Source organism: Ochotona curzoniae, unplaced genomic scaffold, assembly GCF_017591425.1.
Source record: "Ochotona curzoniae isolate NIBS_2020 unplaced genomic scaffold, NIBS_Ocur_1.0 contig_3498, whole genome shotgun sequence".
NCBI lineage: Eukaryota > Metazoa > Chordata > Mammalia > Lagomorpha > Ochotonidae > Ochotona > Ochotona curzoniae.
The window spans coordinates 11,696,186-11,714,467 of NW_024465885.1; positions in this window are offsets into that span (position 1 = coordinate 11,696,186).

Below are 18,282 nucleotides of genomic sequence, written 5' to 3' on the forward strand. Positions count from 1 at the left end.
TATCAAGTTGGGCTGCCACTTGTTCAAATCCCAGCTGATCTGTCTTTGGTCCAGGTTCCTGCTAATGTACCTGGGAAACCAATACACCTTGGTCCAAGTTCTTGGGTCTCTGACCACCACGTGGAAAATCTAGAGGTGTCCACTTCCTGATCAGCCTAGCCCAGATCTGGTTGTTGCTGGCATTTGAGGGGGAAATCAATGGGCTGTGGGTCAGGTGCTTTAATTTGTCTTCCCACAGTCATTTCACAGGCTGCTTGAGCTTCCTCACAGCATGAAGGTTGGTGCCACATGCTTCAAGAGCAAGTAGAAGCTGTATTTGTGTTAGCTTCAGGAATCATATAACATCTCCTTGGCATTCAGATTTGAGGATAAGGAGCAAAGATTCTAATTTACAGTACGATTTTCAAAGTCATATTGTAAAAAGACCTAATTTAAAAAGAAAAAATCTGCCACTCTGGATGTCTAAGTTATGGAATGGTAACAAATTAATGGACTGGAATTTAGTGCCTGAATTTAGACACTCATTGGGGATACTCACATCCTGTATTGGAATGCCTGGCTCTGCTGCCAATCAGCATCCAATCAATACAAACCCTAGGGATGCAGTAAATTACAGCTCGGATAATGGATCTCTGCCACCCATTTGGAAGACCTACACTAGACTTTCTGGATCCTGGCTTCCATCTGGCCCAGTTCCGGCTGTTGTGGATATTTTAAGAATGAATCAGCACAATGGAAGATAGATCTCTGTCACTCTTTCAAATAAAATGAAAATTTTAAATGCTTAATCAGATATAAGGTAAATAGTCGATGAGTATTATCTTTGAAATATCCTTGGAAAGCTATATATCTGTTGCTCAAAATATCTTTGAAATTATCTTCATGATAAACATGAAAAACAAGTATTAGATATTTACCATGTACAACTAACTGCTGTATGATAATCTTACAAGTTTGAACACACTTGTACTAAAAATTCATGACCCGACAGCTATACCACAGGACATAAGACAGCACAGAATTTGATGGAAATTTGGAGATTAATTCACAGTTGAGAAGACATGCAAACTCTTACTATATGGATTTTTAAGCAGGAATTTTTTAAAATGAATTAGATCACATTAAGATTTTCTGGAATAAAAGGATAATGAATTCTAATCGTTAGAAACAGAAAAGCCATCCTATTTGGAATGACCCAGGCAAAGGCACAAAACTGATAAATATTCAAAATTAAGTAAGTTTCCTATTGTGGAAACTAAGCCTATAAAGAGAGGTTGAGCTCAAAAACAGAGAGTCTAGGCATTTAACTCTGCAAAGAGGAGTTAAAATCAAAAATCTTCTCTGTTGGATCTGAGATTTTAAAAGTTGACCCTGAGACCAGCACAGTGGATAGCGAGTAAAGGCTATGGGCACCAGTTCAAGACCCAGTTGCTCCACTTCTGATCCAGCTTCGGGCTAACACTCCCAGGAAAGCAGAAGATATGATCAAGGTCTTTGGCTGCTGCACCCATGTGCAAGACTCAGAAGATCATATCTAGCTAAAAACAGACCCAGCAGCAGTCATTGCCACTGCTTAGGGAGTGAACAAGCAAATTGAAAATTCTCTCTGTCTCTCTCTCTCTCTCTCCTTAAAGAATTATTTTATTTTTTTATCGGAAAGTAAGATATACAGAGAGGAGGAGGAGACACAGAGAGGAAGATCTTCTGTCCAATGATTCACTTCCCAAGGAACCACAATGGCCGATGCTGCGCCAATCCAAAGCCAGGGCCAGGAGCTTCCTCCAGGTCTGCCACACAGGTGCAGGGTCCCAAGGCCTTGGGCTGTCTTTGACTGCTTCCCCAGGCCACAAGCAAGGAGCTGGATGGGAAGCGGGGCTGCCAGGATTAGAACTGGCACCCATATGGGTTCCTGATGCGTGCAAGGCACCAGCGCCACAACCCCTCGCCCTTTTTCATGACGTTTACATAGTTGATTAGGGTGGGAAGGGTCGAGGATTAGGGGAAAGTGAGTGAGATCGCCATTTCTAATTTTTTCTTCTTCTTCCTGTATCCAGGGGAACGGGGGAAATAAGGGGAGAAGCTGCACTCAGCTTCCCACCTGTCACAGTACCTGGGGATGGAGAATGGTCACTTGATGTCATCTTAGGGTCCCTGATGTGGAGCATGCTCCAAGCATTCTGCTCAGGTGGGTTCGATAATTCTGAAATGCTGTTAATCTCACTGATCCAAGGATGAGGAAATCTTTTCAAAGTCCATTGACTAACATAGCTCACCTCAGAGTCTCCATTCACTCAGATGTTTGCTGTCAATGCTTGGCTGTGGTAGTCGTCCAATTTGTTTTGCTATGGTACCGGATGTCCTCTGCAGGCCTCAATGGGCTGCCATATCGCCCATGTGCATCTGGGTATGCCATTCAATGTTCCATCTAAGCCACTGAAGAGGCCCAATTCTGACACATGCATTCTATGGTCAGATCATGGAACCTGCAGTTCTCCCCAAGGTTGGAGTTCTGAGTTCAGCGATTCATTTGGGGAAATGCCCAAAGAAAACTCATCTGAAGTAATCCCAGACCTGACTCTTGTATATGCTTGCCGGTATGAGACCGAGCTCTGTCTGTCCCACATCAGCCTGTGCACACACTGGTAGTTGCAGTTGCCAGGTCAGTTCTGTCTCCAGCCCCATCTCTTACAAACCAATGAATGCTGCATCCCAGCCCAACCCAGACAAACACACACTCAGCGCTTATGTGCACCAGCAGGAGCTGTAGCCTAGTTGGAGCAATCTCCAGTAACCCCCACCAAATCTCCCCCCAGCCCTGGTTCTTGTGCTTGCTACTATGTGCAGCAAACTAACCCAGGCTGTCCCACATCCAATCTGCTCTCATACACCTCAATGGGCACAGAATCCTAGCTCATCCCAACTGACACCACTGTCCAGCCCACACTCTTGCTGGTGATGCCACTGCCTGTCTAACCAGGCCTGCCTCCAGCACTGGTTCTCACGCTCACCAGTAGGAGTTGCAACTCATCAGAGAGGTGCCCACAGTTTCCCTACTGGGCCCACTCCCATTTCCTGATCTTGCATTATTCAGATGGTTCTGCAGTCTATTTTGACAGGATTTGCCTCCAGTCTCAGCACTTGCCAGCCAATGCAGCAGCAAAGCCCAACCAGCCTATACTTACTCTGACCTATGTATGAACCAATGGGTACAGTTGGCCCAGCCTGGTCCTCTCCCTCACCCAGTTCACATGCAGACCAAGAGGTCCTGCCTGGCCTGGTCTGCCCCCGATTCCAGCTCTCATGCTCATCAGTGGGAGCAGTAGCCCAGCAGGGGAGCCCCTACAGCCCCGCTGATGAGCTCGCACCTCCCCCCTCCAGTTTCACATGTGCTACTGAGTACTGCAACCCAGTTGGCATGGCCCACCTCACCACGGCATTTGCCAGTGAATGCTATAGCCTGGTCTTCTCCCAGTTCCAACTAATGCTGGTGGGTGCTTCAGCCTAGCCCAGCCCAGCCAGCCCCCAGTTTGGGCCCTAATGTGAACTGGCTGGTGTTGTGGCCCAACCAAGCCTGTTCTGCACCCTTTCCGAGGATCTCCCAGTGGATGCTATGGCCTGGCCCAGCCTAGCACGCCCTCAGAACTGACCCACATGTATGTCTGCAGGTACCACAGGCTAGCCTGGCCTGATCTGGGCTGCTCCCAGCCTTTGTTCTTGCACTCACCCACAGCTTGAGTTCCCCAAGCTCCTTTATCAGGTCTTCTCCCAGTGGCAGATCTCATGCATATTAGTGGGTCCTTGGCCCAGACTGACTTAGTCCTCCATCTGTTCTGGCATTGCCTAATCTCCCCACATCCATTCTGGTTCTTATTGCTAGGTGCTACAGCCCGGTCAAACATAGTCCATGCCCAGACACAACTCTCACATGGTTCAGCAGAAACCAAGACCTGGCTGAGCCCATTCTATACCCTCCCTTGCTCCCACAAGCACCAACAAGTGCTGGGGTCTAGCAAAGTCTGACATACCCCAGACCCAGTCTGCACCCATGCTGAGGGACATGATGTCATGTCCAGCCCAGATCACTACCCCCATTCTGGTGCTCACACTCAGAAGTTGGAACCAAAACCCAGCCGGTGAGTTCCCTTAGCTTCCCAATCAGACCTGCTCCAATCCGCAAATCTTGCACACACAGTGGTTTCTCTGAACTAGCTTGGAATAACCTATCCCCCATCTTGGCCTTTGCCAACAGATGTTGCAGCCTGACCTGTCCCCATCTGCCCCCAGTCCCAACTCTCACTGGAAGGTGCCACAACCTGGCCCTGTTCAGTCTGCTCCTATCCCTGGCACATGAAACCTGGGTGTGCTAACCTAGTCTGACATGACCCACACTCCAGCCTGGCTCTTGCACATGCTAGTGAGCAAAGGTTGGTCTGATCCTGCCCAGTATGCCCTCCTTCAGAACCAACCCACACACTTGCCAACAGGTGGAGCTACCTTGCCCGGCCTGACCAACACTGAGGCCTGAATCACATGCTTACCAGCAGGAGCTATGGCCACCAGGGGAGTTTCCCGAGTTTCCCCACCAGGCCCACTCCCAGACTCAGATCTCATATGTACCAGCAGATGCTAGGCCCTCACACAGCACAGGCTGCCCCCACCGTTTGGTGGATATTGCAAATCAGCTCACCCACTCTATCCTTGGGTGCACCTGCAGGTGTGCAGCCTGGACCAGCTCGGCCCATTCCCAACATAGTATCCATGAATGTCAGAGGGTTCCATGGTCATACCTAGCTCAGCCTATTACTATCCTCAGCTCTTAAGCAAATCAGCAGAAATTGCAGTTCTACAAGGATGGAGCCACATATCCCCCACAGAATCTGTCCCCAGACCTCATTCTCTTTGGTGTTTTTCTCTAGAATTGTAAGTAAAGAGCTCTGTGTGATGACTCATTAGCTAAATCCTCACCTTGCATACTCTGGGATCCCATATGGGTGCCAGTTAGTGTCATAGCTGCTCTACTTCCTATCCAGCTCTCTGCTTGCAGCCTGAGAAAACTGGAGAATCCCAAAGCCTTGGGACTCTACATCAGAATGGAAAACGGAGAAGAAGCTCCTGGCTCCTGGCTTCAATTGGCTCAGGTCCAGCCTTTGCAGATCTTTACAAGATCTTTCTATCTCTCCTTCTCTCCGTAAATCTGATCTGCCTTTCCAACAAAAATAAATCTTTAAAAAAAAAAAAAAGAATTGTAAGTAAAGTCAGCAGTATGAAACTGTGCTCAGAATTTAAATAGCTTTTTTTTCTGTAAGCATCATCTCACAACCACAACAGGGATCTGGCAGAACAGTCTTTCCATTTTCAAGAATGTTTTCCATGAATTGCTGAGCAAGGTTTCAGAATACACTTCAGGGACTCTCACTAGCAAGAACGTAGACTCATGTGGATTGTAGTCTCATAATTATTCAAATCATGTTTATTTTGGTTACTCAGAAGTTCTTTTTTTCTGTATTAAATAATATATTTCCTTCTCTTTTTTTTCTTTGATACTCAGCAGTTTCTTAACTACCAATATAACTTCCCTTTTCTGACCATCTCAGCATAGATATACACACACATAATATGTGAGTCTCCAGAAAATGCTGTTCTCCTTAAAACAGAGTCTATAATCAAGACTTTCCAAATGCAAATTACAAAAGCCACCTAATCAATGCATTTTTTTTCTCTACAAAGGAGAGATACTGCACAATAAATAAAACAGGTCCTAAATAAAAGATCAGAAGAACACACATAATTTAACAACTTATTGACAGATTTATTTATTATTTGAAAGGCATAGTGACAAAGAGAGAGTAAAATCTCCCATCAGCTAACTCTCTCAAATGGCTGCAATAGCCAAACCTGGATCAAACCTAAGCCAGAAGCCAGCAAATTCATCCTGGTCTCCCACAAAAAACGGAGGGAACCAAATACTTGAACCTTTTTCTGCTATCTTACCAGACACATTAGCAGGAAGCCGAATCAGAAGCAGAGCATCCAGGACATAAACTGACACTACAATGTAGGGTGCCAGCACCACAAACAATGGCTTAACTCACTGTGCTGCAACAAACCAACGCCAGGTTCACTTCATGGAAAAATATGCATAAAAATTTTTGCGCATCAAAATTTAGTAAGCTAATGAATTTTCTCCTTTTCTCATTTACTCACACACCACATGTCTTAACTTTTTCAATAATCTAAATGTGCATATTTGGCTGCAAAAAAAATTAATTTTTCTGTATAAGGAAATAAAAAGTACTATTAGCCATGCAATGATGTCATTTGTATTGCCTCCTCTTCCAAATCCAGTTTCTTTGTTCCCAGAATCATCTACCACACAGAGTTATGAATAAACCAAATCATGCCTGTGGAATCAGTTTGTAATTTATATAAATGTTATTGCTATCATTATGATGAGTTACCAACTCTGCATACCTTTGCAATAAAATAAGCTTCAGGTAGGGGGATCAAATGATGGGGAAAGCAAAGGTGGCCAAGATCAGGAAGGACTGGGGAACAAAGAGGAGATTTGAAAGTTACGTATGGGGAAAAAAAACTGTTAAGGTAACAATAATACTGATATAAACAGAATCACGTGAAAGTAACAAGACAAATAAAATGCATTTACAAAGAACTGGAGCAAAACACAACGATTTGTGTCTACATGTTTTAAAGAACTTGTCTTTCTGACAATGCCAGAGCTTGACCTTGTTAGGAACATGTCAAGTGACATTCTGGTTTGCCCACATGTGCTTTTGCCAGAGTTGGAAGGAGTACATTATCTCAGAAGAGAGTCACCCCAGGTTGTTGTCTTTAAAGCCTTGACCTTCACCCTGCCTCCAAATTAATATCATTTTTCTTTCTTAATAGCACCTGCTTAGTCTCATCTGTCCTACTTAGACAAAGTACAGTGACATGGTTATTTTAATGTTATCATAAAATGCTATTTATCACAGCCACAGTACATAATTTATTGTCTGTGTGATATATCAGATATTTCACATATGTATCAGCATTCAATCCAAGTCTGTAACAGTTGGTAACACTTTACAGGTGTGAACACAAAAGCTTAACGTGTTGACATGTCCAATGTCAATGAAATTTTTACTCCACATGTCTGATTCCAACACCAATCCTATTTGTCTGTGTCAGGGTTTCTGTTGTATCAAAGTGATTCCCTGACCCAAAACTTGAGAAAAACTTTCTGAGTTTGGTGATAGCAGGTATAACAGTACTGCTCCCTAAAGGGAGGGAGAGTGGGTTTTCTGTGGTCTCTGCCCTCTGAACTGCAGTCACTTATCAACAAAGAGAAGTGAAATAGATGGACAAAGGTAATTCCAGGGAATTGAACCCAATACTACTGAGGTTCCTTTCCTCCAATATTCTGTATATCCCTGATTGTTAGCACTCTTTTCTAGTTCTTTAAACCTGAAGATAATTATATCTCATTGTTTTAGGAATAGAACAATTTCCACTACTTCCCTCAAGAGCAAAAATGAGGATATCATATGTAGAAAAAATGTTTTGACAGTTTCACAAAACCTTTAGAAAGAAACCATAGTGATATCCTAAATGTGGACATCCATAGTGGGGTACACAAGGCATTTCTGGGGTCTTCTGGGAGGTTTGGGTGTGCCCTCACACCACTGAAAGCACCCTAATAACAAGTTAACATCTGATGGTTACTTTAAATTTCTCTTCAAAAAATGCTATGATTCTTGTTATGTTATTTAGTGAAACTTGACAAAAAACCTCATCTATCACAACTCCAGTACCTTTCTACTAAACATCCCTAACTCCCAAGCTTAACAAGCAAAAAAAAAAAAAAAATGTGGTGAACACTGATGGTAACATATGTTTTGGAAACCAAAACCAAAATTGGAGAACTGAACTAACATTTTGGAATTCAAATCAGTGCAGATAGCAGACTAAGAGGTCACATGTCCACATCTGATTATCTTTCTAAGTGGCTGTACATCTTTTATGCCTGTTCAGCTTCCACCTTATTTGTACTGCAACAAACTCAATCATGCCCAACTCAAGGCTCATGCTACCCTTGTAACAGTTCAATAGAGTTTAGTGACACAAACTCAACTTACTCCACAGTACAAAGTCTGAGGGAAAAGCAGAAATTGAAGCTGGGAAACTCTATCCTTACGTCTAAACAAAACTACAATTCCTTCTTAGGTGCCACCTTTGCATACTATTCACAGGCTTTTTCCATAAAGTCAGTTGAACTTCCAGGTGCTAAAAAGCACAGAGATTTGAAGAAGAAAGTCCCAGACTATGAATCCTATTTGTACAAAGCTATCTTGGACTTTGGTCAAACTCAGAATGCCGACAGCTTCTTCCAAAATGATTACATTAACCTATTCATTGCCAACAATCCAAGTAAGTGTAGTTTTTCACCTTTGTGCAACCAAATCACCTAGGGACATTGTTAAAAACATGCCTTCCAGCATTCATTCCACTCCTACTAGATCAGAAACCAACAATGAGTGTTTGAATGAGCTTCCTAGTTGATTGTGATGAAAATGCATGCTTGTTAAACATTGCTGTAGCCTAAGTTGAAGATGGCATAATTCAAAATAATGTTACAATTCACGATGCCATGGCACTAAAAATTGTTTTTACAATTTGGACTCTTCCTAAAATACTTAATTGTCCTGAAATGTGGCAGTTCAGAAGCCTGCAATAGCAGTTATTCAAGAAGGAAAATGCAAATTCCCACTTAGACCCTAACCCTGGCCAAAAGACATGGAGACAGGGATGTTATTATTCCTTCCCCAATCCGCCCTCACTTCTGGCCCAGAAGAGTATCTATGTTAGTATCAATCATATTAATATAATTATTAATATTAATACAACTTGATGCATATTAATGATTATAGAAAATGTGTAGGGGATTCAATGCCCTCACTTTCACAAGGAAGTACTGCATCTTCTTTCCCACAGCTAGTACCTTGGGACTGCAATCTCTGAGTGAGAGAATCCCTGAAGTCAATACCTCAGTGAATGCAGCAAAGAGGTGAATGGCAGCGTGACCCAGAGCTACTCAAGGCCAGAGTACACAGTGATAGCTTTGACTTTCCTCTGAGCTTCAATATAGAGGAAGTTCATAGCCAGCTAGCCACTAATGGGAAATTCATGTTTACTTTCGACATCAAATTTTTCCCTTTTTCAGTTCCACAGTTGCAAATTGAGTTTCTATACGCAAGTAGTAGCCATGGGTAAGCCCAACTGAAGTCATGCCAACTGACAGGGTCACACGGTGATAGATTTCAAGTGTCAGAGAAAATTGGAGAAATCTTTACAACAGGATCAATAGCATCTTATTAAAACTAAAAATATTTGATAGAAACACTATATTTGATATTTGATATGAAACACTAGATAATAAATACATTTTAAGACTGATTTTTGAAAGTATTGAATTCTTAGCTAATGGATTCAGCAAGTGCTTATTAAATACCTACTATTTGGCAGGCACTATGGCAATCCTGGGGAACACAAAATGAATAAGAGCAAGTTCTATGTCAAGGAGCTTTGATTCTAGTAAGTAGAAGAAAAATACATTATGGCATATGGGTTAGACAATTGTGGAGACAAGGAAAGGAACAGACAAGTGATCTTTGATAAGAAAATAATAGGTAAAGTGTATTGTCTTCAATAACATATAGGTATTTGTTGACAAATAACATGCAAAAAGACCTTCAAGTCAATATGAGTAAAAGAATTCAGGCATAATGAGAGTGGCAGCTTTGGGAAATGTTGAATAATATGGAATGCAAGGAATAAGATCAAATAAGGATGGTTTTGAAGTAATAACAGAGCTCTCATTTAGAGTTCTGAATGTCATACTAAAGTGCTAAGTCTCAGTGCTAAGTCAATGAAGAGTTTTAAGAAGCCTTCTGAACCTTAGAAAGTTCATCACTCTTGGTGAAATGCAGATTTGAAATGAGAAAGGGCATATGGAGGCATGGGAACCAGTGTGGAAGCCACCTGCAATGATCTGGACAAGATGACAAAGTCTTTATTAAGATAGAGGCAGTGGAAAACTTTCAGCAGCCTGCTGGCTGCTGGTGGGTGATAGGCCGAGGCCATCTCCATGCTCAGAGCCCTGATTCCAGCCACCACGTGCACGTGGTGAGCTATCCCCAGGCCTCCCTTGGTTCCAGAGGCTGCTTCCTTCATGGTGAGTACACTGAAGGGGGAAGTCTGGAGAATTGGGTGGGCCCAAGCCCCACCCGCCACCATCATTGCATGGTGAATGGGATTGGGGAGGGGGCGACCTTGGGGTCTGGGGGTTAAAACTTCCGGCAGCCTACTGGCTGCTGGTGGGTACCAGGCCAGGGCCATCTCTATGCTTGGAGTCTCGATTCCAGCCACTGCGTACATGCAGTGAGCTGTCCCTGGGCAGCAAGCTCTAGGGTTTTGGTTCTTTGAATTGCTGCTTAGGTAGCTCCATGTTGAACCCACTGTGCTGCTAGGATGTGAATCAATCCTAAAGACTCCCAACAACAGAGTAACTTTTCCTTTGAAGAAGAAGAAAAGTACAATGATCAAGAGCAAAAAAATGAGACAGAGACATGTTAAATATTACTGAAGACTCCTTTGCAAAGGACCAAAAGCCTTTGCCAACCCCAGCATTAACTGAGGAATACATCAAGAAAATGGGGATACAGAATTGAAAACACTAGTTATAAAATTTCTTATCAACAATGAGAAGTTCATGCAGGAAATTAAAGAATATATTACACAGGAAATAGCAACCCTGAGATAAAATCAAGCCAATTCATTGGAAATGAAGAACGCCATAGAGCAAATTAAAAGTTCAGTGGAAAGTCTCAATAATAGAATGAAGGAGGCAGAAGAAAGAATCTCAGAATTGGAAGATAATTCTTGTCATATGGGGAAACAATCAAAAAGCTGGAAGCAGAGCAGGGTCAAGCTAAAAAAAGTATTCAAGAATTAAGAAACACTACGAAAAGGTCATATGTAAGAGTTATGGGAGTCCCAGAAACTGCAGAAAGAGAAGCTGGGTTTACAATTGCAGTTAGTGAAATAATAAAGGAAAATTTCCCTAATTGGGAAACAACATCCAGGAAGGGCACAGAACTCCCAACAGGATTGACCAAAAGCGATCTTCACCACAACACATGACTATTAAGTTCTCGTCAATCAAATATAAGGAGATCATTAAATGTGCTTGTGAAAAAAAAATCAATTGATACATAAAGAAATGGCAATCAGAGCCACAGCTGATCTTTCAAAAGAAACACTACAGGCAAGAAGAGAATGGAGCAAAATATTCCAGATTCTAAAAACAAATACTTGTTGTCCCAGAATAACACACCCAGCAAAGCTTTCCTTTGTCTTGGAAAATGAAATAAAAATCTTCCACAATAAAGAAAAGTTAAAAGAATATTCCTCTTCCAAACCTGCCCTACAAATGATACTTAAATATGTTTTCTTGACAGAGAAAAGGAAACAGCACCCACCAAAACCAAAGGCAACTGAGAAGTACATCCCAGTAAAACAACAAAAGACTAAATAAATCAATGAACCCATTGCTAAATCACAGGAACAAATTACCACCTATTTGTGTTAACCCTGAATGTAAAAGGCTTAACCCATCAATCAAATGTCATAAATTATCAGACTAGATTAAAAACAGAAAACCCATCTATTTGTTGCCTACAGAAGATACATCTCACCAGGAAAGATCAGAGGGAATTATATCTCATGGATTTTGATGTTTTTGTTTTTAGTTTCATTTCTTCAAAACAAGTTTTTTCCTCATTAAATCATTTAATGACTCAGATCAATCAGAAGCATCATTTTCTTCAAGAAGGTTCTTGATTTCCTTTTTTATTTCTTCAGTGACACATCGGTCATGTTATTTAACTTCACGGCATTGCAAGTTTGTATGTTTCCTTGCTTTTGTTGATTTTGTTTTGTGGCTTTTCATTTAAGGGGATGTGTGCTAACTGTGTAATGGAGATTATCACATCCAGTGGCATTTTGTTTAACTTCATGGCATTGTAAATTTCTGTTTTACTTCCTATTGCTGATTTTGTTTTGTGGTTTTTCTCTTGAAGAGATTAATAGTGACTGTGTAGTGGAGACTGACATGTCCAGATGTAAGGATACTGTGCAGTGTGCATCTCTACTTCCAGACCGCGGTTGGACTCCTTGTGAAACTGTTGGATGTGTCTTGAGAATGAGATGCTGGGCTCTCTGCCCTTGTCAATGCCTGCAATGATGGACTTACGAAACTTTATGGGGAACTATGCTATTATAACGATATGGGGGACTCAGTGTGAGGGAGTGGATTATGGGAGGGGAGTAGAGGAAATGTTATGGCCCATAGAACAGTATCATAAAATGACAATAATATTGTCATTTCAAATTATCATATCAAATTGATATTTTCAAAAGAAGAAGAAGAAGAACCAGTGCCCATATGGGATCCTGGCGGATGCAAGGCGAGGACTGTAGCCACTAGGGCCTGACCAATGAATGTTTCATTTGAGCCATAATTTATTGCTGTTCTGATTCTTAAGTATGGGACACAATAAATGATTTATTACTGCTTTTGTGCCCTGGTTAAGAAATTTTTGTACCTTCCAAAGAAGATCATCTGACAAATCTGTGAGGGAAGCATGATGTCACCAATAAAAACACAAGGCTGGGGGCAAAACTTGAAATTGAAAAATTAAGGAGAATTAGAAATAAAGGAAATAAGAGAAAAAGACAGGAGAGAGAAGAGGAGAGGAGAAGAGAGAAGAGAAAGAGAGAGAATTGGGCATGGCACTGGGAAAGTACACCACTTATCAAGTGATGGTATCGATAGCCTGAGTTCAAGAGAGTGTCAACAGTTTGAAGAACCTAGCATAGTTTTCTTCCAGGAACTCAAAGATCATTCTTTGTTGAAAACATGAAGGTACGCTGCCTGTAGATGATGCAGAGTCCTCAGGAAAACATCCAAGTAATAAAAAGAAAATCCTACCAGTGGATGAAAGATACTTCAAATGACTATAGCCATTTGCTAATAATTATTTTGAATGAAATAGCTGATGAGAATTTAAACTGACAACAAAATTTGGTTGGTTTTGTAGCATGTAAAACAAAGCTAATCCTAAAAAAGTGCCTTAAAAAAAGACTTATTATTATTTATATTAATTTATATTACTCTTATTTTTAGACACATTCCTGTTTCTTAAGGAAAGGACGTAATTATTAGATTTCATTTTTTCATAACAGTATTGAGAAACTTTACTCTCTTCCTCCATACTGGCTTCCTGTAAGTTGAGACAGTGTTCTGAGTCACAGGATGGAACCCAAGGCTAGTAAAAATTCTTTTTTTCTTGTTAAAAATCCATTCTTGTAATATAATCTAATCTTTAAATCATGTATTGCAAACTTGAATTGCTAGGTGTTTTGGAGTGACTAGCACTGGACTAGCCTCCTACTACAAACGAAATTGTAGATCATACATGAGGCAACACGAAGCTCAATACTGTGACCCTTGACAAAGGAGAAATTCATAAAGTAAACCACATATTGCCCAGGGTCTCTGCCTTGGTATAACTTTCCAACTACAGCCCAACAAGTTAGGAACTAAGCCAAGCTCAGTCCTGCTGAGCTGAAAATGCAGAGATCAGAATTCAGAGGGATTAAAGCAGTTAGAATCTAAAGTGCAAGTTGTCAGAAAATAAGGAAGTTGGATTTGGATGGAAGAAAGGAGAGCGGAAAAAGAGTGCCAAAAGTTGGAATATTCTCTAATATATCCTAAGACTGAAATGTACATGCCTATGGCAAGACTACCTGAGGACTACAGTAACTATAGGGAAAGTCAGTTTACAGACAAGAGCAAAATTCAGTCTAGACACCAGAGTGCTGGCAGAAATTGAAATTTTAACACCACCAAAGTAGCAAGACCTTATCACGAATTTATTAACATGCCAGGTATCTCAGCACCAGAAAAGATTAAAAACCAGGCTCAGCCTAACAAAACCTAAACTAAGTTTCAAAGGATCCACAGAAGTAACAGGAACTCAACTGCTTGAGTCGTCATTGCTGCCTCTCAGGGTTTGCATCAGCAGGAAACCATAATCAGGGAGCAAAGCCAAGCATCAAATTTAGGCACTCCGGTGTGGGATGCACACATCCTAGCCAGCAGTTGAACTGCTAGCCCAAATGTTCGCCCCATAGCAATTTTATAAAAAATGATGAAAAGGCGAAACAGAGGCTGGAATAAATTTTTATAATGCATATGTCTGACACTGGGTTTATTTTCATAAAATCAATAATAATAATGCAAACACCCTAATTATTTTAAAAGATGTTAGACTTAAATACTTAACCAGAAATTCGTGAATTATTTAATGCAAGAGATGTTCAACATTAATAGTCATCAGAAATAAAAACTAAAGGTATAATACAAATCCATTAGGAGGACCAATATTAGAAAGACTGGCAATATCAAGCTTTGGCAAAGATGTATATTAGTTAGACCTCTACCACCCATACAATTTATTTTAGGCTTAAGTGCACACTTAGATAAATCAACTATTCTACTCCCAGGTGTTTACCAAAATGAAACAGTAATGTATATTCAGTCAGGCTACTCAGAACAACTTTGTTCATAAAAGCCAGTCAGTGAAAACAACCTGAATGCCCACCAATAGGTAAAGTGGCTAATAAATTTTGTCATTATTGTGATAGATACTACACAACAATGAAAGTAATAAGTCAATAAGTTTGCCAGTGAAAGTGAATCTCATAAACACCACAGTGAGTCAAAGAAGCTCAAAAGAAAAGAACAATACTGATTCCATTGATGTGAAGTGATAGAAGACACAAGACTAATCTATACTGTTATATATTAGAGCAATGATTGAGCAGAACAGTGTGTGAAAGGAGAATTGACTCTGAAAAGGCACAGAGAAACTTTCTGGGATGGTGAATGTGTTCTGTACCTTTATTGGAGTGGTGGTTACTTGGGTGTATACAACTGTGGAACTGCATACTTAACATGAACGCCTTTTATTGTGTGTAAATTATAACCCACAAAGTTGATTTTTAAAAGGACACTTAACCTAACCCCTAAAATTAAAAGCCTTATCTTCAGCATCACTCTGTAATGAGTCATTCAATAACATGTTTTATGGGGTACAAGCTGTTTATGAATCACACACAAACACCTCAAGTGAACGTCTAACCCTTCATTTATATTGCATGTGCGTAAGTAGGGAGAGAAGTCCGTTACACCAATAGAACACTGTCTATCATCTCTAATCCTGGGTTACAGAAGGAACAAAAACATTTCTAAGTGCTCTCAGCAATTATTTGTTGACCAGTTCCAGAATGTCCAAATGTACTTCACAAGACAAGTTAAACCATCTGAAATCTTGACTGTTGCAGAACTGAAGGTCCCATTCCTAACTTTCCAGGCTCACACTGGAGATAATGGGTACAGGCTGGCAACACAGTGAGGGGCTGCTACAGTTAGTCAGACATGCCATCCTCATAACCTTCCCTTCCTCATGGGCCTTTTGAGGGACATTGGCATTAAACAGGCTGGGCTTTCCTTCCCTTCCAATGTTCCTATCCACAGTGGGAACTTATGAGCCAAGATAGCGTATCACAAACCAAGGGCAATGCTATCCTGTGTAGTTACTGTGCATGCCAAAATAAACAGGCTCATCTATTACAAAGCCTCTCTTGTTCATTTGGAACCTGAAAAGAAATGGCAAGAAATGTATGCGGAAAAAAAAAACTATTTTGAAGAAATGAAGATAAAAGCAAAAACATCAAGATCCATGAGATCTTTTTTGGTGAAATGTATCTCCTTGTAGGCAACAGATAAATGGGTTTTACTTTTTTAATCCAATCTACTAATCTATGACATTTGATTGATGGGTTAAGCCTTTTACATTCAGGGTTAATATAGATAGGTGGCAACTTAGTCCTGTCATTTTACTAATGGAGTGTTCATTGTTTGATTTACGCTTTCTGTTGGTATTTTACTGGGTGTTCTTCACATTTGCCTTTGGTTTTGGTGGTGCTATTCCTTTTCTCTTTCAAGAAAACATATTTAAGTATCATTTGTAGGACAAGTCTTGAAGAGGCATATACTCTGAGCATTGCTGTGGAACAGTCGTTTCATTTTTTTCTAAGATTTATTTATTTTTATTGCAAAGTCAGATATACAGAGAGAAGGAGATACAGAGATGAAGTCTGTCTGCTGATTCACTCCCCAAGTGGCTGCAACGACCAGGGCTGAGCTGAGCAGAAGCCAGAAGTGCAAAGCCTCTGCCTGGTCTCCCACATGGGTTCGGGGTCCCAAGGCTTTGGGCTGACCTCAACTGCTTTCCCAGGCCACAAGCAGGGGGCTGGATAGGAAATGGGGCCTTTGGGATTAGAATCAGCTCCTATGTAGGATCCCAGTACATTCAAGGCAAAGAGTTTAGCTGCTAGGCTACTGAGCAAGGCCCAAGTTTCATTTTATTTCCAAAGACAAAGAAAGCTTTGCTGGATATTTTATTCTGGGCCAACAATTTTTTGCTTTTAGAATCTGACTATGTCACTCCATTCACTTCTGGGCTGTACAAATAATTAGGAAGTGCCAAAAAATAAAATTCACAGATAAAGTCCTTAAATTTGACATCATATTACTGCAAATTAAAGTAGGAAAGCATCATCCCCTGAGATCATGTTCAAAACTTACTCTAGCCATGGTAGCAGTGAGCCTCATCAAGGCAAAATTTCTTACAATTAGATATATTAGATATATGTCTATTTTCATTTCTTTCTTTTTTTTTTGCAGAAATGAATTTTCCTTGATTCCTGGAATTTTGTTCTCTGTTACATGCTTCAATTGTGGGACTATATGTGTGTATTTGTTCTCCTCCTTGTTGATGTTTTGTATTTTTATTGGCTGTTATCTTATATTTCAGCAAACATATGATATCTGACCGATCAAAATACCAAGAACATTCTTCACAGAGCTGGAAAAAAACAATACAAAGATTCATATTCTGGAAACACACACACACACAAAACATGAATAGTCAAAACCATCCTGAAGAATAAGAACCTAGTAGGAGGGATCACAATCCGGACTTTCGGACATATTATAGAGCAGTAGTTATCAAAACAGCCTGGTACTGGCACAGAAAGAGAGAGAAAGACCAATGGAGTAGAATAGAAGCAACAGAAGGGAATCCACACATGAACAGCCATCTAATCTTTAACAAGAAAACAGAAAACAATCCAGGAAAAAAGGAAGGTCTGTTCAATAAATGCTGTTGGGACAATTGGTTAGCAGCCTGTTGAAGTAAGAAGCAAGACCCACACCTTTCACCACACACAAAGATCAAACCTAAATGGATAAAAGATCTGAATCTACACCCAGAAAACATTAAACTTTTGGAAGAAAACGTTGGAAATACTATACAAGATATAGGTGGAGGCACTGACTTCCTGGAAAAATCATCAAAAGCAAAGGAAGTCAAGACCAAAATAAACAAATGGGACTACATTAAGCTAAGAAGCTTCTGCACAGCAAAGGAAACAATTAACAAAGTAAAAAAGCAACCAAGAGAATGGGAGAAAATCTTTGCACACTACACAGGAGACAAGGGGCTCCTATGAGAATATACAACAAACTCCAGAACAATCATAACAGCAAAACAAACCAGTCAAGAAATGGGCAAAGGAAATGGGTGCTTTTCAAAGGAACAAATGCAGATGATTAATAGGCATATGAAAAAATGCTCAAGCTCCCTGGCAATACAGAAAATTCAAATAAAAGCAACACTGAGGTTCCACTTAACTCCAGCGAGGAAAACTACCAACAACACCTGCTGGAGACGTTGCAAGGAAAAAGGAAACCTACCCCACTGCTCGTGGGATTGCAGGCTGGTGCAGCCACTATGGAAGTCAGTATGGAGAACACTTAGGCAACTGAAAATCCACCTACCATATGACCCAGCAATCGCAGCTCTAGGAGTGCGAAAGACCTTACACATGAGAAAGCAATGTGTACCCTTATGTTCACAAAAATATAGAAGCAACTTAAAAGTCCACTAGCAGAGGGTTGGATAAAGAAACTGCAGTTCATCTATTCTATGAGGAATAGTCTTTTTAAAAGAAAAAAAAAATCAAGGTAGTACCTAATGGGAAAAGAAGCATTTGTAACCAATTGGTAAAAGCAGGCTCTGAGCAGGCAGGCTCACT